Source organism: Callospermophilus lateralis, chromosome 7, assembly GCF_048772815.1.
Source record: "Callospermophilus lateralis isolate mCalLat2 chromosome 7, mCalLat2.hap1, whole genome shotgun sequence".
Taxonomy (NCBI): domain Eukaryota; kingdom Metazoa; phylum Chordata; class Mammalia; order Rodentia; family Sciuridae; genus Callospermophilus; species Callospermophilus lateralis.
In genome coordinates, this window is record NC_135311.1 from 66,902,338 (window position 1) to 66,925,191 (window position 22,854).

At 35.4% G+C, this 22,854-nt stretch overlaps 1 protein-coding gene and 1 pseudogene across 3 annotated transcripts in view; one reads left to right on the forward strand and one right to left on the reverse strand.

Annotated features, from left to right (window-relative positions):
* LOC143404377 (large ribosomal subunit protein uL10 pseudogene) overlaps nucleotides 1-940 on the reverse strand; it is a 35,890-nt pseudogene extending 34,950 nt beyond the window's left edge.
* Znf644 (zinc finger protein 644) overlaps nucleotides 642-22,854 on the forward strand; it is a 98,802-nt gene continuing 76,589 nt past the window's right edge. Inside the window, exons 1-2 of one of the 3 annotated variants that reach the window (XM_076863531.1) lie at nucleotides 642-764; nucleotides 1,549-2,152. The gene's annotated coding sequence lies outside the window, so the exon portion shown is untranslated. Of the gene's footprint in view, nucleotides 765-802; nucleotides 1,066-1,548; nucleotides 2,153-22,854 lie in introns of those variants that run through there. The other 2 variants (XM_076863532.1, XM_076863533.1) reach the window with 2 other exon arrangements.

Genomic DNA, 22,854 nt, shown 5'->3' on the forward strand with positions numbered 1-22,854 from the left:
TTAACTAGCACCTAGATGCTTTTTATGTAACTTCAGTTTGGAGAACCATGACACAGTAATGTAGAAAGCATCCTCAAAGAGGCAAGCTGAACCAAACCCAGGACATCTTTTAGGGTAGGCTGTTCTGGTGATTGACATGCCACACTTGATGCTTTGCATAGCCATCATGCATCAATCAATTGGACCCCTGAAGATCTTAAAACCTTCCTCTGCCATTACTCCACAGTTATGACTGCCAAATAGTGCGTTCTTTAGTTGTTTTCCTCAACAACAGTAAAATAAAGGGGATTCTGGCTCATTAGTGGTTGTGGAAGCCAAACATGGGCCTGTTCCACCTTAAAGGGCCTAGGCATGCCTAGTGTTTGGGTCTTGCAGAGTTTGGGCACCACCATATTTGGAGCGTGCCTACTTTGGGGCGGGAACCTCCTTGGGAGTGATTAGGTCAGCGCTGGGGGAGGTGACCTTGTTTGGTTTCTGGCACCCGAGAACAGTGGTGCACTGTTTCTGCTGCCCCCATTTGTCTAATTGGCCCAGACACTCCACCAGCCGAAGCTGCCCAGGAGCTCCTCGCTGGCCACCCCCGCAGCCCGCGGCTGGCAGAGGCGGGAAAGCCGCGCGCCTGCGCCGTGGGAACCGGGGCCGGAGGCGAAAAGCGGGGAGCGGAGGGGGGCCGTTGGAGCCGAGTAGCGTACTGAGCGGCGTGTGACGCGGGGACGCCGCGCGCTCCCAACGTCGCCCCGGTTTGACGCACACGGCACCAAACTGTGAGTTTCAGGGGTTATTTGGTCGGATTAGCTAGGACCCGAGTGGGTTTCGGGCCTCAGGGCTGTGGCGGCGGCGGGACTGAGGGTGGCGGAAGAAGTTGGGGGACCCGGCCTCCGGCGCTCGGGCCCGGGGAGCTACGCCCTAGGCTGGGTCCCAACCATCCAAAAGGACGCATTTTGCCGCACAGGCTAAGATGGCGGCGGCGGCCGAGGAGGCGGAGTTGGTGCTACACAAGGAGCCCGGGCCCCGGGTTCAGGGAGGCGGCGGCCGCAGCGGCCGCGGGGGGCTGCGGAGCCTGAGGTGAGCGGCGGCCGCCGCCGCTGGGCGGGACTCAGAGGGGGCGGGGGGGCCTTTCCGCTGCGGCGTCGGAGAATCCGGTAGCGGACACAAAGGGGCTGAGCTGGGCACTAGACTTGGGGGTTTTGTTTAGTCACATGAAGCCGAGCAGCCAGTGAGCAGTAGGGGGAAGGGGCTGAGATCAGGCGGCTTGAGGAGCCTGGCGGTCGCCATTGCAATGCACTGAGTAACGGGGCGGTCCGAGAGCAGTCACCAGCCCCTCTCCGCGAGGCTGCTTCGTCCCGGCCAGAAGCGCCGGCTCTGGCGTTAATTGTACACACCCCTCCCCTGGCTTGGGACTGGACCGCATAGCTCTCCCCTCCTCCCGTTCTGCAACATCTTGTGCCGCTAGGTGCCTGGGAAGTAACAGCAAGAGGTAAATCGCTCGAAGTGTTTGGGTTGCCAGGGGCTCGGTGGGTGTCCAGCTAAAGCTTTTTGCCTCTCCAGGTCTGATTCCCTGGCCTTTGTGTCCCTGGGAGCTTAATCTCTGCCAGAGGAAAGCAGGTGTGCTCCACTTCTCCCGTGAACCTGAAGATGAGTTGCCCCAGACCCTTCTCAGTGATTGGAAACTTAGGTGGTGGAGCTAAAGGTTTCTTGTTACCAGACTTCCACAGACGACTCTCGTGTTGGGATCCATCCATGGTTTAGCAACATTAGTGGAAAAGTTTTCTTGAACCGTTTTAAGTAATATTGACTTAAGTATAGTAGTTATAAAACTTTTATGTTTAGACTTCAGATTTTGTGGGATCAGTAAACTCAACGAGGGGATACACATAACTTGGGGCCTGAAATGAGGGTCCCGTTTTGTATACAAGTTAATACTTTGTACAGAGATACCCAAACACTGTCTTCTATTTTGGCCTTTCCTGATTAATGCCAAGCTTGGTGCATCTGGGTGATGATATAGATTTGCCTTAATTATATATTACATCTCTGCAATAGCTTACCTTAGTTACATTATTTGGTCCCACAAGAAGGAAAGCATTCAAAAAAATAGACATCTAAAGTTCCTCAAAGAAAGGAAACCGGCTCTTTGCCTTCAGTGCCATGTGTAAGTATCAAGGGAACTTGACATTTGCAATATCGTATTTGGTAGGTTTGGTAAGAAAAAAATATTTTTATAATTTAACTTAGATATAGGTGAAACGTGACTGCCAACTAGTATTAACGCAGCGGTATATATTGCTGTTAAAATCATGGCTGTATAAGTTTTAGAATTTCTAATTTATTATAATCAGTTATAATAACAAATCATATATTGAAATAAACTAATATTGAAGTACAGATTTCAAGATTGAAGTACAGATTTTGTCTTTGCCATTAACAAAGTAATCACTTGAAGGTATAGATAAACGCATTTAGGTCACTAATTTAAATTTGTATTCAAGATGAAATTTCAACTTTTCAACATTCCTTAAAACTTTAATTTTCTTTTTTTTCAGATATATATTTTCTCTTTTATAGTTTTTCTAGTAGAGTGTGATCTTAACTGTATTAATGAATAGAAGATATATTATTAACATTAGAAAATGTATTCCTAGATTATATAGTTTTACAGTGAGGGAATCTCAAAGAACCAGTATGCATACCCCCCTTTCTTACAATATCTGAGGATAATTAAATTAGTTGCATAGTGAAAAATCAATCTTTCAACTTCTGTTGCATTGCTGTTTTCATTTGTCACATTGCTTGGATGAAAAGGTGAATATCTGCAACTAATGGTTAAAAGACTCAACAAGGGAGAATTATTGAGAGTACTTGTTAATTAAATGCTATCACATTAACGAGAACTTCTGCGACAGTAAGTTAAATTTAATGTTATGTATTAGGTGACTTTGTTTATAAAGTGACTTTCGGTGAAATCCAGATACAAAATACAGAAATTTCAGAGCATTGTTGGTTATGAATATTGAGATTTTCTGAAAGCATACTTGACCCAGAAATTTAAAAATTCAACAAGTGTCTTGGAAAGTTTGAGATAACTTCCATTATTACCTAAGAAATGAGGGATGCTAAAAACAACAGTGCTTTTGATACGATAAGTGAACATGCCACTCACATTCTTTTTAAAACAACTTTTAAGAGTACTGCTGCTCCTGTTGCTACTGAGTAGTGTATCTCTCTGTCAGGTCTGTGAGGAAATTCAGCAAGTCGTAAAATCATTTGTGGTGAATCCCACAGTGATCTTTAACTTTTTGGATGCCAGATTTGACAAACACAGTTAAATTGTTTTGACTCTTTTTACAGTTCATTTATGAGCTTTTAAATTATTAATTTTTTTCATAAGAAAGTTAATAAGGTATTTCATAATTTTCAACACTATGTGAAAGGATTTAATTACAAGGTAGTCTTGGGCCAGGGGCAGCACACACCAATAATCCCAGTGGCCCAAGAGACTGAGACTGGAGGAATGCAAGTTCAGGGACAGCCTGAGCAATTTAGGGAGGCCCTGCCTCAAAATAAATAAATAAATTGCATATTAGTCTTGTGATAATTAGGGTTATACTTTTAGATTATTTGTAATTATAAAGTGGGTCTGTAACCTGTAAACTTTAAATGCTTTCCAGGTTTAGTTTGTGTTGGAGTTTCATGGGAGGTAGAGTTTTGGTTGAATTGAGAATGTAATGGGCAGCAAAAAGGGAAAAGACTCAAGGAAAGTGTCAAGATGATGTGATTTAGAGACAGTTCAGGTACTTCTGTCATCCTAAACACACTATTAGTTGTTTAGGGTTATTTTCTTTTCTGCACATGTGACTGGGAGAAAAAGAGTGGATCTTAGTCTTGTGGGAATGCATTTCTCTCAGCATTCTTTCAATAGCATCTAAGAACTGCTTTTCTGTCAATAAGGCAGTTGTAGCTTGCAGCAAACAAAAACTAGCATGTTGAATTATCCAACCCTAATTTGTAGAAAACCCGTTCTGCAGGCCTTTAAAAAAAAACTGTTTTCAAGTCTTTGAAATGATAACCTCGTGAAATAAAACATGGGGATGAATGGTGGGTACTATAATAATTTAGGTAAATATTCAAATGAACTCAGTATTTTTAAATTTAATGGCTCTGGTATAGAGAATGTGTTTTGTACAAGGAGAGTTTTTAAATATTGAACAAAATCATGAGTTGTAGCTTTGACTGAAGTAGCTCAAAAGGTGGTGTTTTTGATTCAGATTTATTAGTGGGAGATAGCTGCTTTTAATAGTGTAAACTATACCATTGAGTTTTAAAAATCATCAAAATGATACTAGTTCTAGCTCACCCTGCTGGTTGGCTCATGTATTTGTCCTTTTCCTTATTTTAAATACTATATGAGACTTAGAGGATAATGGAACACAAAATTCAATTCAGTCTTCAGAAAGATGAAAAAGTAATTTTCTCATCTCTCAGGCGTCAGTTATACCACTATTAAATTTTTTCTCAGATTTTTTATTCTCATAAACTGTGGAGTTAATTCCTTTCTGAACTTACTGAGAGCTCATGTATAGTTATGGAGTTAGTATGTTTCTGTATTTTTAAGTTCAGAAACACTTCGACAATTGTGAGATAAACTTCCAAGAGGAGAAAAGCAAAGGTCAAGGAGCCTGACAGGGTAGAAGTAGTAGCAGAGCAAACTTTTGGGTGGGGGAAAGTGAGACTGGATTAAGGTTAGCTTTTTTTTTAAGAAATTTCCTTTTCACTCTTATACTAATCTTTGTCTACCTCTTTGGTTGTAGCCTTCCCATATCATTTAGAATTCTTGGATCTGTGATTTTGTAATGAAAGTATAAATAAATGATTTGTTCCATGAAGTTTGAAAATGAAGTTGGTTAGAGTGTTATACAGATTTATTGTATTAAGTTTTTCAGTATGTGTATTTGTATGAGTTGAAAATACAGTGCCGTAAAGACTGATGCTGGGGAATGAACTGAAGACCTTGGGCATGCCAGGCACTCATTCTATCACTTAGCTATACCCCAACCCTGTGAAGTGTATAAGTTGTAGAAGCATAAGTGTTAAGAGCCAAGCAGACAAGTGAAAGTGAAAAAACACCTAATAAAGTGTTAGGATTAAAGCACAATTTATAAAGCCTATTATTTAGCCTATAATATTTTAGTCCTTTTTTCATGGAGTTTATTTTACTTAGAAGCTTATTGTATACATGCACACACACATATTAGTTTCTTGAGGAAGATATTAAGTGTAACTTGTATTTTCAGAGTACCATTTGTTAAAGAGAAAGGGTGATTCCCAATTTATTGTTGAATAGTTTGTGAAGATAGATAAAAGCCTCGAGTTGAAATTGTCTTTGCTTACTACCAACATATTGAATATTTTATACACACACGCACACGTATATACATATTCATATAGAAACACACTTGGCCTTTGTTTTTATATTATACACACGTATATACATATTCATATAGAATCACGTCTTTATGCATGTATAAAGAGACAGGAAGGGATAAGGTGGGAGCCTTGAAGTAAAATTGGCAGTGTTCAAATTTAGCAGTGTGAGCACTGGGCAAGTGGATTTAACCATAATACTATTTTTGTAGAGGTTTAAGGTTCTAATTTCAGAATTCATGAAAAGTCCTTAGCTTTCTGGTACATAATGAATGCTGAGTAAGTATTAGCTGTTAAAATAATAATAATAGTTATTAATATTGTTTATTCTTTTAAAAAAATAGCTTAAATTTTCCATCTGTACCTATTTGAAATTGTATGCTTTTGCTAATATTCCATTTTTAGGCCGTGTCTCTAAAGATGGGGTTATTATAAAGATAGTGAGAGATAGGCATCAAAGTGTGCCTTCTCTGATTCTGTAACAAATCCTGTAACCAGGTTAAATATTTCAGCAGTGCATTCCATTTTTTTTTTTTTTTTTTTTGATTGCAAGGTGATGAGAAGATGTACTGGGGAATGAGTACATTTTAGTGGAAGTTATTTCTTAACCAGGTGTTTGTTTTTGTTACAACATCCTAAGTTTTTTCATTTACCTTTAAATTTTTGTGCATGAGTGTGGTGGTTCCCATTAGTAAAGAGAGTGACTTGTGTATGCATATCTGTATGTAACATACATATAAACCCTAGATACAAGTGAGGAGTGGCTGGCATTGTAGCTAGATTGAGTAGGAGAATGTAATTTTTTTCATTGGATTGTCTCGGGAATTTCTTCAAACACAGCATTAACTTTTGCTGTTTTCTTCTCTACACTTTTTGTTTGTTTTCTTTTTGTATGTCTGTACTGGCATAGTATTAGTTATCTTTTTCCCCCTTTAATTTTTTTTTCTACTGTCCATCTCCCCCATCACAAAGACATTAGATCAGACATGGGTAGGCATAAAAATGCTTTTATAAGGTTAAGTTTTAAAACCAGGAGACAAAAATTACAAATTGTACAATAACATGGTAAAAGGATAGACATATAGGAAGATGAGAAGGCAAGAAAAGAAAGGCCTTGAATCTAGAATCAAGATACAGTCAGGTTCAAACTTGGCTGCTATTTACTGCCTGTATGATCTGAGTCTGAAATTTGTTATTTTGGGGGGGGGGCTAGATTTAGAAAAATCACAAATGTAAACAAATTAGAATTTTTAACAGTTGTAAAAGACAGTAAAAATAATTTTAAGTTCACATAAGGAGGGGTGTGAGTATGAAATACTAGAAGTTTCATTTATGCTTAAAAAGTATTTTCAGCAGTTTGGAAAATGAAGCAAGGGAAGTCACCCTTAAACTTGGCACTGTTACTTAGTTTTCAGTATTAAAGGAAAAGGAAGTAACATTGATGTTAATTAAATATTGGCTATGTAATTAAACATCTGTATGCTACATTTAATAATGCTGTGGTATATATATTCCTGTTTTACTGATGAGGAAACAAATTTCAGACTCAGGTCATGCAGGCAGTAAATAGTAGCCAAGTTTGAACTTGACTATATCTTGATTCTAGATTCAGAGCCTTTCTTTTCTTGCCTTCTTGTCTTCCTATGTCTATCCTTTTACCTTGCTAAGGTACAATTTGTGATTTTTGACTCCTGGTTTTAAAATTTAACCTTAAAAAAGCATTTTTATGCCTACCCATATTTCAAGTGATGTCTTATTGCCCACGTTGTTTATTCATAATACCGTATAAAGGCTCTTTGTCCTAGCTGCTGGACATTGGTACAATGATAATGGCTAAAATGGAAGCTGCCTTTTTTGTTACTGAGTTATTAAGCTGAATAAAATCAAGCTTAATCAACTAATTCTCAGTGGATTAGAATTGCTACAGGTTTAATTATACATCTGTCTTTTCTGGTGGAACATTAACTTAAAATTTGTTATAAGTAAAAATGCAGATGACATTCAATTTATCGTTATCTGAAAACAATATTTCTTACATTTTTATGTTTTGAAATGCCTTTTATTGTTAAAAATCATTAAAATGGCCAGGTATGGTGGCATATGTGTTCAATCCCAGCTGTTTAGGAGGCTTAAGTAGGAGGATCACAAGTTTGAAGTTAGCCTGGGCAACTTAGTGAGAGCTTGTTTCAAAGTTAAATAAAATAAAAGGACTGGGGATTACCTCAGACTTTGAGATAGTCCTAATACATACATCTTTTAAAAGGACTTGAATTGATCTGGGGATGTAACTCAGTGGTAAAGCTTTTGCTTGGCATACATGAGAATTTAGGTTCATTCCCCAGTAAACTCCCCTTCCCGATCAATATCATTAAAATAATATTAAATTTAAATAGAATTTAAGTGCTCATTTAAAGTCTACAGAGATATTTAGTTCTTATCAGTAATTCCTGATATAAAAATATTTAATTTATTTTGAAAAGATTAGCTTAAAATTGAATTCTTATACTTTAATTGGGAGGCTGACATATATTAAAAGATAATATGTGGGACATAATGATTATAATTGCAATTGTATACTTGAAAATTGCTTAGAGTAATATATTTTAAATGTTCTGACTACAAAAAGCACTTGAAGTAGTGCATTTCTTAATTAGGTCAATTCAGCTATCCTGCATTGTGTAGCTATTTTGAAATGTGTTATATGCCAAATATATAATATGTATAGTTTTGTTAATTAAAAAAGAAAAAGAGGAAAGAAGAAAAAATAATTTATGGGGCATTTATAAATAGATTTTATAGATTATTATTGCCCAAAAGAATATAAGTTGAGCCACAAACACAACTTAAATTTTCTATAGCCACATTAAAAAAAGGAAATGGGTAAATTTTATTAACATTTTATTTAACCTAGTGCATCCAGAATGTCATTTCAACATACAAACATAATTGAAATATTTTTTGTTCTTTTTTATATAAGTCTTTAAAATTTATTATTTAAAGCATACCTCAATTCAGACTAGCTAGACTTCAGGTTTAAGAGCCACATAATGGTTACTGTATTTGACAGTATTGTATAGCAAGTCTTGTTAGAAGTATGGAGAAAAAGGATAAAGTAGAAATTGAACTGAACCTTAAAGGATGACTGAGAAATGGGAATGCTTGAGAAGAATCTTTCTGTAAAGTAATTGATGGGAATTAAACCTGGTGACAGAATGGCTTGAATCCAATTTAGGAAATTTGGTGTTTGTGTATGTGGTGGTGGGGGGGAGGGGTCTGTGTGTATGTGGTTGGAGGGAATATATTGGACTGTGCCTAATCCCTGAGTACTTTATGAATATTGGATTAAGGTTTTAGATTAATATACGGAATAAGAAAAATGTTGAAAAAATAGTAATAAAGTTTTGTGGATCTTCATAGGTAAAAGAGTTTCATTTAGGTAATATTGTGTTCTATGATATGATGGAGATTGATTAAAACCAGAATTGAAGAAGGGTTTTTAGATTTGGCCATTATTGGTGACTTGTTTATAAATATTTTATTTATAAGTTACATACATTGATGTATACAGATTTTATGAGTACAACTCAGTGAAATTTTACATGTAAAATATATACAGGGAACTTCTTCCTAGATCAAAAATAATATACTTTCTGCAAGGAAAAGTGCCTTGTGCCCTTTTGTAACCCCATTGTAGAAGTAACTAACCATTGTGTTTGCCTCTTTCACCATAGAGTAGTTTTTAGTGTTTCCAGATTTGATTATGTTCAGTTTTTTTCTCCTGTCTAAGGGCAGTAAGAATTGATGAGGGGCTGAGGTTGTGGCTCAGCAGTAGAGCACTTGCCTAGCATGTGTGGAGCCCTGGGTTTGAGGCTCAACACCACAGAAAATAAACAAAATAAAGGTATTAAAAATATATATATCTGAATCTCTTTTTTTTGTTCCTATTTGGCATTGTGTGAATCTGGAGGTAAATCAGGTGATAGTTGGTATTGTGATCCTGATTTTTTTTTTTTTTTCAGTGTGGTTTATGTTGCGATCAGAAAGATGCTTCTAAATTTTCATTACTAGTTACCCTTTAGAGGTTAGTTTTGTGCCCTGAAAATTTGTTTAGAATGCAGAGATTTGCATTGCCTCCACAGATAATATAGTTATTTGGCTTATTTTCATTACAGTATTCTCTAGGCATGTAGCCAAGTAGTAGATGGAGGAGATCTTGGATTGCCTCCATATACAGAGGCCTTTTGGAGCCTCTTAGTAGTTTCGAGGCATTATGTAAGTTAGCTTTCAGGCATTTAAGGTTGCTTAATAAGGTACTTGAGTATTTCTTATGTGATTATAGAGATAGGAATAAATTGGCGCACTTCTTTATATAGTAAGCATCTACCTCTCGACCAGAAAGATTGGACATTTTGTTTATGCATAACTAGAATGTTACCATACAGATCATTGCACAAAAGTTTGAATGGCAAAGGTCCTTGAAGGCTTTATAACTGAGAATTGAAATGGAATTGTTGATCATGATTTCTATTTCAGTGCTTGAATTAGTTTTTTAAAAAAATGTAATTAATAATTAAAACATTATTGTTAAATTGGTGCTTTTGGGAGAAAGAAGTTTTCTGAAATGTGAATTACTTACAATGCAATGGTAAAAAGTATACAATAATGAAAATATGTGTCTTCACATTCTAGTATACCTACTTTGGAGGATTGAATATTTTGTAAATTGTGTGCAAACTGCCATGAAAAAGATTACCTCATTAATACTTGGATTATGAATGCTTTTGAGATTATGAGTGAAAATTTTTAAAAAGAAGTTTTATCTTGGAATTTTTATTAATATATTTTTGCTCTCAGAATTTTAATAGTTATCTTGAAGAAATGATAAAACCACATGTTAACTTTCTTAATGTAGTTTTTGTGAAGTATAGAAGATTAAAACAAAATTGGTTAGATAGACATTGAAAAAATACATCTTTATCTCCCAAATATTAAGACTTTATGTATAGCTTTTGAGGGCTAGATTTAGAAAAATGACAAACATAAACCAATTAGAAGTGTTTCTAATTACAGCTTTAAGACTTCTGTGAGTAGAAAAAATTATTTCTAGAATTATTCTGTATTTTCATGTTTTGATAAAAATGAATATTACATTTGGATTTTATTTGGGGAGATGTTTAACTTTTTTTTTTATTTTTTTATTTTTTATTTTTATTTTTTTTAGAGAGAGAGGGAGGGAGGGAGGGAGGAGGGAGGAAGGGGGGAATTGTGGAATACAGGCATTGTCCTTGGTTAAATCAGGGTGTTTTGTTTTGTTTTTAGGTACCAGATTGAACCCAGGGGAATACTACCACTGAGCTACATACACCCTGTCCCTTTTTGAGACTGGTGATACTACATTGTTGAGGCTGGATTTGAACTTGCTATCCTCCTGTCTTCTGTTGGATTATAGGCATGTACCATGTCACCCAGCCTAAATGGAATCTATTTTAAATAAAAAATAAACTTGATAAGATGATGGCATGAGCTGGAGGGTTAGGAATTAAAAATACGGGGTCTACTGAGGCTCATTGGCCAGAATAACAAGAAGAAATATGAAAAAGATTAGCAGCTAGGTAAAACAAGATTGGAGAACAGATTGACATGAAGAATGCCAGTTAGAGGTCTTGGTGGTTGAGGGAGGGTGTATTATTAAGAGGTAGTTTTAAAATATTGTGACTCCTCAAAATTGTATTGCAGAAGTAACAATGAAACAATGTTATCTTCTTCTTTTCAAAGTAAATTTACTCAGAAAATTTACATTAGTTATTGAGATACACCTGCTTTTTTGCCTTAAAAAACTCATGACTTGAGGCTGGGTGTGCTGTCCTGTGTCTGTAATTCCAGCGGCTTGTGAGAGACTGAGGCAGAAGGATTGCAAGATCAAGGGCAGCCTCAGCAATTTAGGGAGGGCCTAAGCAATTTAGTAAGACTCTGTCTCGAAATAAGAAAGGACTGGGGAGATATGTGATTCAGTGGTTGAGCACCCCTGGATTCAGTCCCTAGTACCAGAAAAACAAAAAAATACCTTTACTGGACTTTCTTCCTGTTAAGTTTGGTTTGAGGATTAAGTAAAACCAAAGAAAATTATGCTGTAATTGCTGGTATTTTTAAGTAAAAAGTGTTTTAGATGAATGGTAAGAAGAGCTTATAATTGTAATGCCATATTTTGAGTTATTATTTTAGCCATGGTTTAAGAGTCTTAATTGATAAAGGAACTAGTGGGAAAACAGGAGGTAGTAAAAGTTAATCTAGAGGCTGAGGCTGTAGCTCAGTGGCAGAGTACTTGCCTAGCATGTGTGAGGGAGGCACTGGGTTCTATCCTTAGCACCACATAAAAATGAAACAAAATAGAGACATGCTGTCCATCTACAACTGCAATTTTTTTTTTAAAAGTTAATCTCGATTGATTATTATTGTTTACATTTGTTTTAAAACTTAGGAATATTTAGGAATACTGTTTTCATAGGGAAAAAAATTCTTAAATTGTAATTCCCATTGGACAGTAGTACTTTTTTTTTGGTACCAGGGTTTGAACTCAAGGGCACTCAGCCACTGAGCCACATCCCCAGCCCTGTTTTGTATTTTACTTAGAGACCGGGTCTCACTGAGTTGCTTGGCAGCCATCATTGTCTCAGCCTCTAGAGCTGCTGGGATTACAGGTGCGCCCTGCAGATACTAGTACTTTTTGATAATGAAAATGTCAGATGTTTGTTCTCACTGAAGTTAAGAGCTCCTAAATTGAATGTACATTTTGTTTTAAAATCAGTAAATATCATTCTAAAATGGAAGAATTATAAAAATTCCAACAATAATATAATTTTACAAATCTTTTATTTTTAAGAATTAAAAAACAGAAAAAAAGTTTGTTAATGGAATCTTAAGAGTTTTAATGTATATTTTAGTTTTAATATAACAAATTTACATTTTAACCATTCTCACAGTTATAGTTCTAACTTCAGTTAGTAAAGATTTTGTAATAATGAGATTTTAGGGATACAATTATATAGGGCTAGGTTACCTATTTTGGGAAATCAGCTAAGTTGAAAGATTGTCTCCTGCCATCATTGGGAACTAGAGATTTCATCTGCATGTCTGAAATTCGGGGTTAGGGGGATCTTTGTATAGATAGTATTGGTGAGAAGAGGAGACAGCAATATTAATTAACTGTTCTCATTATCCCCATGAACTGGTGGTATGGGAATAGGAAGCTTTCCTGAAAGCCCTATTCTGAATTCCTTAAATAGAGCCTAGTTTGTTTATACCTCTCTGTGAATCATGATTCTTGCCGATAGGCCCACCCTTACTTGCTTACTCTGCCTTGGATAACAGTAAGCTGAAAGGCAATGAAAATATCACTATATGCAAGAGGATATCACTATATGCAAGAGGTTAACAGTTTGAAAGTTTGAAAGGGATGGGGACTCGGAAGCTATTCCAGATACACTGATACTATTGGAACAGCTTATGTAGAAAAGGAATGGAAGAGATAGAGATACTTCAGTGGCTGTGACTTTTCATGCTATGCAGTGAATGTCTTATGGTAGCAGTGCTATTAAGAGTGAACAACAACAAAAAAAAGTTAAATGTAGACACCCTTTAGTGGGGTATTGTTTGACTTAAACACCTTCTGGTTCATGTTACCCTCTTGTGGGTTTAATTGCTCTTCCAACAGCTTTTTAATTTAACTAGCATTGATTTGTTCACCCTGTCTTCTTTAAAGAGTGAATTAAAGATTTTATGTTTTTATAAGTCTAACCTAAAACACATTAACACAAATGTCGAAAATCAGGAAATGGAAAAAATATACTAAACTGGCAAGCCAAGAGTGAGGTAACATTGTCGATACCAACCAAAGGATAATTCCAAGCCAAAACAATTACGTAAATAAAAGAATAGTTAATTGAAATAAAAGAATAGTTAATTAAAAGGTTTACTAAATAATATCAGGTTTGAATTTTGTTTTTTAATATTTATTTTTGAGAAGCAGTTGGAATTAATACTTTTATTATTTATTTATTTTTATTTGGTGCTGAGAATTGAACCCAGGGCCTTGCATGTGCTAGGCGAGCACTCTACCGCTGAGCCACAACCCAGTCCTCAAGCTTGCATTTTATGTGATAACCAAATAACTTTGAAGCATGCAATAGAATTTCTTTAGAGAAATTGGCAGTTTTAATGTTTTCAGATTTTAATTCACCTTTTAGAATTTTTTAGATAGAACAAAAATTAAGGCTGTAAAGATTTGAATAGTAATATGTTTTCTTTACTAAGGGATGTCAGATTTTGTTCAGAACAGAGAATACACATTCTTGTAAAATTACTTTGATTTTTAAAATCGTATATTAGGACTCAAAGAATTCTTTATTTGGGTTTTATATAAGAGAATTTGTATATGTCAGTATTGTTTACAACAGTATAGTAAAAATTATATTAAAGTCAAAATAATAGCAACTACTTAGATTATGAAAACCCTATATCCTACTGGAACAAGTTCATACTCTTGAAATAAATAACAGTGAGGAAATGGCACATCAAACTGAGATGAATGTTCATTTAAGCATGGTAGATTAAATAGCCATTTACATTGTTTGCCATCAACCTCCTAATAGAATTTTAAAAAGGCACAGAGTCTTAAGGACAAAAAACCTCCCCAAAAACAAAAAAAAGTGGTTGATCACAGAAGTGAAACTCTGGAAGCAGAAAAGTAACAAGTGATAAATACTGTGAAGAAAGTTAAAACTTCCACTAATGGTGTAAAAGTCCTAGAATTGGTCTATAATTAGTTTTACAGATACCTGAGATGGTTTAGGAATTAATGGCTATGTGTACTTCTAAAAGAATTGTCCAAAAATCACTTCATCTCATAATTCATCAAATTTCTTCTTTACATTCATTTGGAGGATCTCTGCAAAGCTCAGGTTAAGCTTGTCATACTAAAATCAGGGGCAATTAAGTAGAAATTTATGTTAGACTGGAAGTCATCCCCAGCCGGTTCTGAAAATATGACTGTCAGGTTCCTACCCCCAGATGCGAGATTGAAATTGTCAGCCTGTTATGGCAAACTGATAAAATCAGGAAAAACACCAACTAATAATAGTAGATAAGGATCCATTAGGTAAATGACCAGATTGATCATCCTACAGTGACTACACAACACAGAATTTCAAAGTAACTTTTAAGTGCCTCACTTTAAATATGAGACTAAGGATCACCAAACATTTGAAAATAAGCTCAATATGAGAGAAAAGGAAACAGAAAACACTTTAAGAAGAAAATTTTGTTACTGCTCTCTGTGAGTGTAAGAGTACATTGCATCTTTTAAACAACAACTTATGCTATAAAAAACAATGCTTAGAAAAAAAGGAAGTGCTTTTAGAAATAGAGGATATGGAATACTTAATAGAAGGGTTGGAAATTGGGAATATGAAACAATAGAAGAATTTGAAGATAAAGTTAAAAAAATTCCCACAAAGCTGGACAAGAAGCTATAAAGTAAGAGAAAATAAAATTTGAAGAACATGCTGAAGGTTCAGTATATGAAAAATAATTATACAATGGGAGAAAGAGGGTGGAGGAAATTAAAAATTGAGCAAAAACCTTGAATTTCCACAGTGAAAGGGCTCATTGGAAATAGTAGACACCAGAAATAAAAGAAGGATTGTGAAAACTTACAGGAGAACATAAAACTTACAAAAGAAGGATTGTGAAAACTTACATGGAGAACATAAAAAGGATTACAGGGCTGGGGTCATAGCTCAGTAGTAGTAGTAGTAGTCATAGTAGTCATAGCCTTGCATCTGTGAGTCCCTGGGTTTGATAAATAAAAATAAAGATATTGTGTCCATCTACAAATAAATTTTTAAAAAAGGATTACAAATTAGCATCAGAAAACAGTTAATGGAATGATGTCTTCAAAATCCTGAAGGAAAGATTACAGTTTTTTATATTGGGTGAGTTCTGAACCAGTTCAAATTAAGATAGCCTTCCATGGGCTGGGGTTGTGGCTTAGTGCATCAGTGGATAAATTCATTTGAATATATTAACTGGTAGTAGCTTCGGCAAATAGGGTATGATTGGAGGAAGTAGGTCACTGAGGGGTATGCATTTGGAGTTTATATTTTGTCCCTGGCACTTTTCAGTCTTTCTCTGCTTCCTAGTTATCATGAACTGAGCAGCTCTTCTCTGCTACACCCTTGTAGCATTTTCTGCTCACTTTTGGCCCAGAGCTTTGGAGTTGGCTGATTGTGGGCTGAACCTCTGAAACCGTGAGCTGAAATACACTTTTCCTCCTGTAAGTTGTTCTTGTTGGTTGTATGGTTACAGGCCCACCAAACTAACTGAAACACCAAGGATCAGCTATCTGGCTTGAATAAACTGTCCTTTGGATTATGCAAACTGTTGTTTTTTTTGAGTTTAGAAAAAGTTGATTTTCCAATTTTTGCCACTGTTGTTGGTTTTATGAGGATGTGATTTTGAGTCTTCCTTATATATATTTTTTTTGCTGATGTCCTACTATTAAGTTTTGAGAATTATTTAATATTTTAGATGAATCTTTGGTCAAGTATGTGGTTTGCAAACATTTTCTTAAAATCTGTCACTTGTTGTTTTCATACACTTAAAAGCATATTTTACAGAGCAAATGATTTAATTTTGATGTAATCCAGTTTGTTGTTTTTTTCTTTTATGGCTTGTGCTTTTGATGATATTTCTAGGAAATCTTTCTATGTCTGGATTATAATGATTCTCTCCTATCTTCTAAGAGTTTGATGGCTTTACATTTTACACTTATATCTGATCCATTTTGAGTTAATATTGGTATAGAGATTGAAGTTCAGGTAATTTCCCCCATGTTTACATCATTCTCATTGTTCCAGCACTAATTGTTGAAAGACACTCCTCTCCCCTATTGATGGCTTTTGCAGTTTTGTCAAAAATCAGCTGGTCGTCTTGTGTGGTTATGATATAGTTTTCAGGAGTTGTAGAGGGGATTGTCAGAGAATTGTCATTTTCTTACACAGGGAGCAGTTTTATCTAAAGTTTAAAAACAATCAAGATACTGGTTGAAGTCTATTGCTTGAAATATGAAAGGATTAGGGCAAGGTTGGTTAGTGGGTAATGCTGTCCCCCTCATCAGACATTTTCCTTTTTCTTAGGCAACTGACATTTTGTCTTCTGTGGGGGGGTGGGATGTCTTTTTGCTCTATATTTTTATCACCTAAAAATATTTTTTGAATTTTTTTTCATTTTTTAAAAATAAAATTTGTATAAATGGATCCTAGCTTCTTTTTTAATATTACATTTGTGACATTTATCTCTATTGTCGTAACTGTAGCTCATTATTGCATTGTCGTATGGTATACTAGCTTGTGCTGCTGTAACAAAATATAAGCTCAGTATCCCTTATCCCAAATGATTTGAACCAGAGTGTTTTGGATTTTAGATGATGATGATGATGATTGATGATTGATTTTGGGATATTTGCATTCACTTTGAGCCCCTGGTTTTGGATTTTTGAAGTATTTCAGATTTCACAGTTTTGGATTAGGGTATTTAACCTGTACTATAGACTGGGTAATTTATAAACAACAGAAATGTATTCCTGTTCTGCTAAGGGCCCTCTTTCAGTTTGCAAATTGATGTCTTCGTGCTATGTCCTCACATGTGGGAACAACGGTGGGAAAATTTTCTGGATTTCCTTTTGATCCTTTTTATTCAGACTTGTATCTTCATGACCCAATTATTTTTCAGAGACTTCATCTAAAACCATCGTATTGGGGGTTAAGATTTCAATATAAGAATTTTGGAATGGAAACAAATACTTATTCCATTGTGGTCTGTTGTTAGTTTTGCTAATCATGTTCAAAATTTTTGTATTTCTGCCGGTTCAGTTTCTGCATAATGATTCAGTTAGAGATTTGTTGAAATCTACTGTTATGAATTTGTCTTTTTGATACTGCTGGCACAAACACAATTCTTGCTTTTCTGAAAATATCAGTTTTTTCACCTTCACTTTTTTTTTCTGAGGATAAGCCAGTTTTTTCTTATGTTACCATTTTTCTCTGGCTGCTCTCAAGGTTTTCTCTTTAGTTTTCAGTGACTTGACTAAGATATATGTATATATGTAAAAGTAGTTCTTTGTGTTTATCTTTCTTGGGTTTGTCAAGATTCTTGGTTCTATATATATATGTAAGTGCTTTTTATTAAATCGGAGAAAGTTTTTGGCCATTATTTCTTCAACATTTTTGAGGGGGCACTCTTTTTCTACCTTTTCTTTCTGGGAATTTAGTTATATCTGTGTTGGACTGTATCATAATGTCCTACTAGTTTCTGAGACTTAGAGTTTTCTTTAGTTGCTTAACTGTCTTTGGATTGTATAGTTTTATTTCCCTATTTTCAAGATTGCCATTCTTTCTTTTTAAATTTTTTGTTGAGCCTATTTGGCAAGTTTTTAGAATTTAAGTTACTGTTAAGCTTTTTATTTCTTATTGTTTCTGTTTATTTGAATATATTTTCTTTGACTTTTTGTAATATACTTTAAATAATTGCTTTGAATTCTTTGTGTACTATCTCCAATATTCAAGTATACTCAAAATCAGTATATTGACTCCCCCTTTCTTCCCTTTGTGTGGGTCAGATTTTCCTGTTTCTTTGCATATCATGTCATTTTTCTTTGAAATCTGGACAATATATATACATTTTAGTTACTGGATTTTGTTAAATGTGCTTGGTATTGGTGACCTTTATTTTGGGTAGGTAGGTAACTTGCCCAGTCTTAGAACGCAAACTTAGTTTCTCTTGAAGTATGCAGCTACTGAGATTTTTCTTTTCTGGTTTCTAGTTGTTGCTTTTTTGGCTTGGTGTCTTAGAGGTCTCTTTGTGTCTAAGATGGTTTTTATCCAATGATTTGGAGTTTATAGTCAAATTTTGAAGCTTGTGCTGTGGTTTTCTTGCTTCCAGGGATTCTACTGATTTCCTTGGGCTTGGGCTTGGGCTCTATCATCTGGCACTTGGCTTTTGAGAGTTTTAGCTTTCTGCTGCCTAAACTACACAGTTGGGGAATGCTCTGTGTTGAAAAAGCAGCCAACTCATAGGACAGCTCTATTTTTCAAATGTAGTACTCTCTCTGGTCTCTTGCTTTTTTTCCCCTTTCAATCCCCTCAGGTCTCCTTTATGCCTACATTGTTAGACATCAGGTGACTTGGCACAATTTATATTCAGAACTTTTCTTTTATCCCTGTTTCCCTAGCTGCCATGTTTTTTCCCCTGTAATTTTCCAGCTGCTTTTCCAGGTCTAAACTGTGAGTCTTAGAGGGATACTATCTTTTTCCAGAGATTATTTTTATTTTGTATGTTCCAGACACTTACGGTGACTAGAATTTGGGATTGCCTTAATTAAATTTAGGGGATAGAGAGTTTTGTTATTTGGTCACCTAGGTGTCTTTAGCAGAACTGCAGGACTTTAGCAGGACTTGTTTACTTCTGACTGACTTGAATTCTTTGGAGTCTAACTCAAGTGGTTGGAATATAGTATGTGTATTAGATCAGCATTGCTTTGACAAAACATCTCAGAGAAGCAGTTTATTAGAGAAAAGGTTTATTTTGACTCACAGTGTGAGGGGTTTCAGTTTATGCTTGCTTGTTGCTTTAGGCCTGTGACAGCATAGTCCATCATGGTGGTGAGAGTACATGGTGCTACAACACTGCGTAGCTCATAGTGGCTGGGAAGCAAAAAGAAAGGAAGGGACCAGGATCCTAATATCTCTTTCAAGAGTATTCCTCCTAGTGACTTAACTGCTTCTGTTAGGCCCTACCTCCTAAAGGTTCCACCACCTCTCAGTGGTGCCACAGCCTGGCAACCAGGCCTTTAGCATATGGATCTTTGGGGGGACAATTTAAGATCCAGACTGTTATAATATGATTTTAGCCATTTCTGAACCTTTGGTATCCCTAGCTCTACAACAACATCAGAAATACTGGTCAGCTGCCTCATCTGTATTGACAGTTACCCTAAGGTAAAAGGATCCCTGTTTGCTTGGTTCACATCTGTAGATTTCCATTTTCTCTGGAATCTTGGCATGGTCATTGTTTATTGTTGTGTTAGCTTTCTGATACCTTCAAATTGACGGGTTTTAATATTTCGTTCAATATCTCTACTAGGTCTCTTCCACTATACAGTTATTTCAGGCATGTGAACATCTTGAGAAGAATTCCATATATCCTACCTTGGGCTGTATTCCCATCTGTGAATAAATTACAGTGGCAAGGAGGGTCAGTTTGTTTATCCCTCCATCCAGGGGTGCCACTTTCATAGTTGAGTAAGAATATATTCCAGAAGGAAAATCTGTATGCCATTAAAATAAATCAAGGAACTAATAAGGTAGCAGATTCCTGAATAACATTTTTAATAGGTTTTGGAGTATCTTGAAAAATTTTACTGTATGGTTGGATTCAACAACATATAACAACAACAAAATTTCTCAACAAATTATAATTGGTGACATTACTTACAAAAATGATTTCACTCAGTTTTAATATACCTGCTTTGAAAAACTTGGACAATGTTTTGTAGAATCACTGCTAATTAAAGAATTAGGTTTTTTTTTAATATTTATTTTTTACTTGTAGTTGGACACAATACCTTTATTTTATTTATTTATTTTTATGTGGTGCCTCGCACATGCTAGGTGAGTGTGCTGCTGCTGAGCCACAACCCCAGCCCCAGGGTGTTTTTTTTTCCCCCAATTAAAAAAAATTTTTTTTTTTAAGTTATTCATGGACCATGGTGCTGAGAATTGAACCTAGTACCTCACACATACCAGGCAAGTGCGCTACTGCTGAGCCCCAGCCCTAGCCCGAATTAGGGTTTTTTTGTCCCTTTCTTTTTGTCTTCAAAAGTTAAGAGATAAAGATCGCGCTATTCTAAATGCCTAAGGATAAGAAAAATTGAATTATTATATTAAGATAGAGTTGATATTGTCAATTCAGTACTACTTATTCACTTAGCTATTACTGCAGTTAGCAATTAATATAGTGTAGGAAATTACTGTGGAATTTGGCATAAAGCAGTAAAAGTGTTATTAGAATAAGTCTGATCAGCCAGGCAGTGTTTCTGGTTTTGGTCAGGTTTATTTATGAATCTGTGTTTAGTAGCCAGTTAGGAAGGTGGCTCTGCTGCTTGTGGCTGGGTTCTGTCATATATTTGATATGGGAATCGGTTTGACATAGGCTGCTCTAGGATAGGGCAAGACATCTGAGATGTCCTCTGATCCTCCAACCAATTACAGTGTGTTTTCATGGTGGTATGAAGATTTTGAAAGAGTAGGTCTCTTGAGGCGTAGACTCAAAATGGACAAATCGAAATCTGTGGCATTCTACTGGTGTTCCTTATAAGATTAATCCCAGAGTTTAGGTGTTGGGGGAAAAAAAGACTTTTATCTCTTGATGGGAGAAGCTCCAAAGTTTCATTTCCAAATAACATGAATAATGGGTTAATGCAGAATTGGGGCTATTTTTGCAATCCTGTATTTTGGTCCAATCTGTAAATTAAATTAATCTTAATGTGTGTTTATTTCTGATCTCATAATTTAGCAGACTTTATGTTTGGGTATAGATATAAATTATGTATGCCTGTGCCCTTTAGTTCAGATAAAAGGTACTCTGGTTAGGCTGACAACGTATCTGATAAGATTTTGGAAGCATTGTATATGCATTGAATTGCCATTTGTAAGTAGATGTTGGTAAATTGTTGGAAGATGATTCACTTGCACTTTCACTCTTAAATGACAGTGATATTATTGTTTTAATTTAGTGTCATTATAAATTAATTTTGAGATTTAATTTTTTTTATATTTTTCATTCTTTGTACATTGTGAATTTTAAAAGTTATTGAACTAAAATTGACATATAATAAAGTCATGTTTAAAAACCAAAAAGACAGCAAAGGATTAGATAGTAAGTGATTATCGAATGAAACATTAGATTTGCACATGATTATTGCCCAAGTATTTAACTCATTAGCTAACTCATCAATTTGATCCATAGTATATGGAGTAATAATTTTATTGGGAGAAATTCCAAACACTCCCTTAGCTGCTTTTATTCCTTTGAGTATCAGTTTTCCTATAGCCTTAGGATACCTCCTAAGAATAGTGTTAGGAGAATAAAATGAATGTACCCACAATAATGGACCTTCTTGCCAAAATACTCCTGTCAGAATATTTTTTGTTGGTAGTACAATAAATAATAAAAGGCAAACTTATATCAATTCTCTCAATGCATATTTTCCATATATGTTTCAATGATTTTTAATGCCTTTCTTGCTTCAAGAATTAACATTCGGGGTGAATTTGGATCTGATGGACCTTTTAGGATATCAAATAAAGGTTCCAACTCTCCTGTTGGTATGCCTAGATATAAGGCCTTATCCAATTTATGTCTCCTAATAACTTTTGAAAGTCGTTAAATGATTTGAGTTGATCTACTCGTATTTGAATTTTTGGTGGATGGACCATGGTTGAAAATACATGGGGCTGGGGATGTGGCTCAAGTGGTAGCGCGCTCGCCTGGCATGCGTGCGGCCCGGGTTCGATCCTCAGCACCACGTACAAAGATATTGTGTCCGCCAAGTACTAAAAAAATTAAATGTTAAAAAAATTCTCTCAAAAAAAAAATACATGGTTATGTATTTTCAATATTCACCCTTATCAAATATGTGATTTGTAAATATTTTCTTTCATTCCATAGGTTGTCATTTCACTCTGTTGATTGTTTCCATTGATGTGCAGAGTTTTATGATTGACCTGGTCCTATTTGTCAATATGTGTTTTTGTTGCCTGTGTTTTTGGGTATTCAAAAATTAACAGCAAAATCCAGGGTCCTGAAGCTTTTAGTCTATGATTACACAGTGTCTTTCCATGTGTTTGTATCTTGTAAGATTTCTTTGGCAGTATTTTGTATTTTTCAGTGTGCAAGTATATTGTGTGTACTTGGTTAATTCCTAAGTATTCTTCTTTTGCTATTTTAAATGGAATTGTTTTCTTAACTTCTTTTTTGGATTGGTCATTCGTAGTATATAGAAATGTACCTGGGGTGTGTGTGTGTGTGTTTTAATTCTGAAACTTGGCTGAAATTTATTAGTTTTAATGATTGATTTTTTTTTTTCATTTTTGAAAATTTAGGGGTTTGGTGGTTGTTGTTTTTACCATAAGTTCACATCATCCAAGAACAGGGCTGATTTTACAGTTTCTTTTCCAATATGAATGTACTTTATTTTTTACCGAATTGTTAGTATAGAAATGATGAGAGTGAGCAAGTTTTTTGAAACTTGATCTTAGAGGAAAAACTTTTTACTCTTTTACCCTTGAGAATGTTAGCTCTGCAGGCTTTTTTGTATAA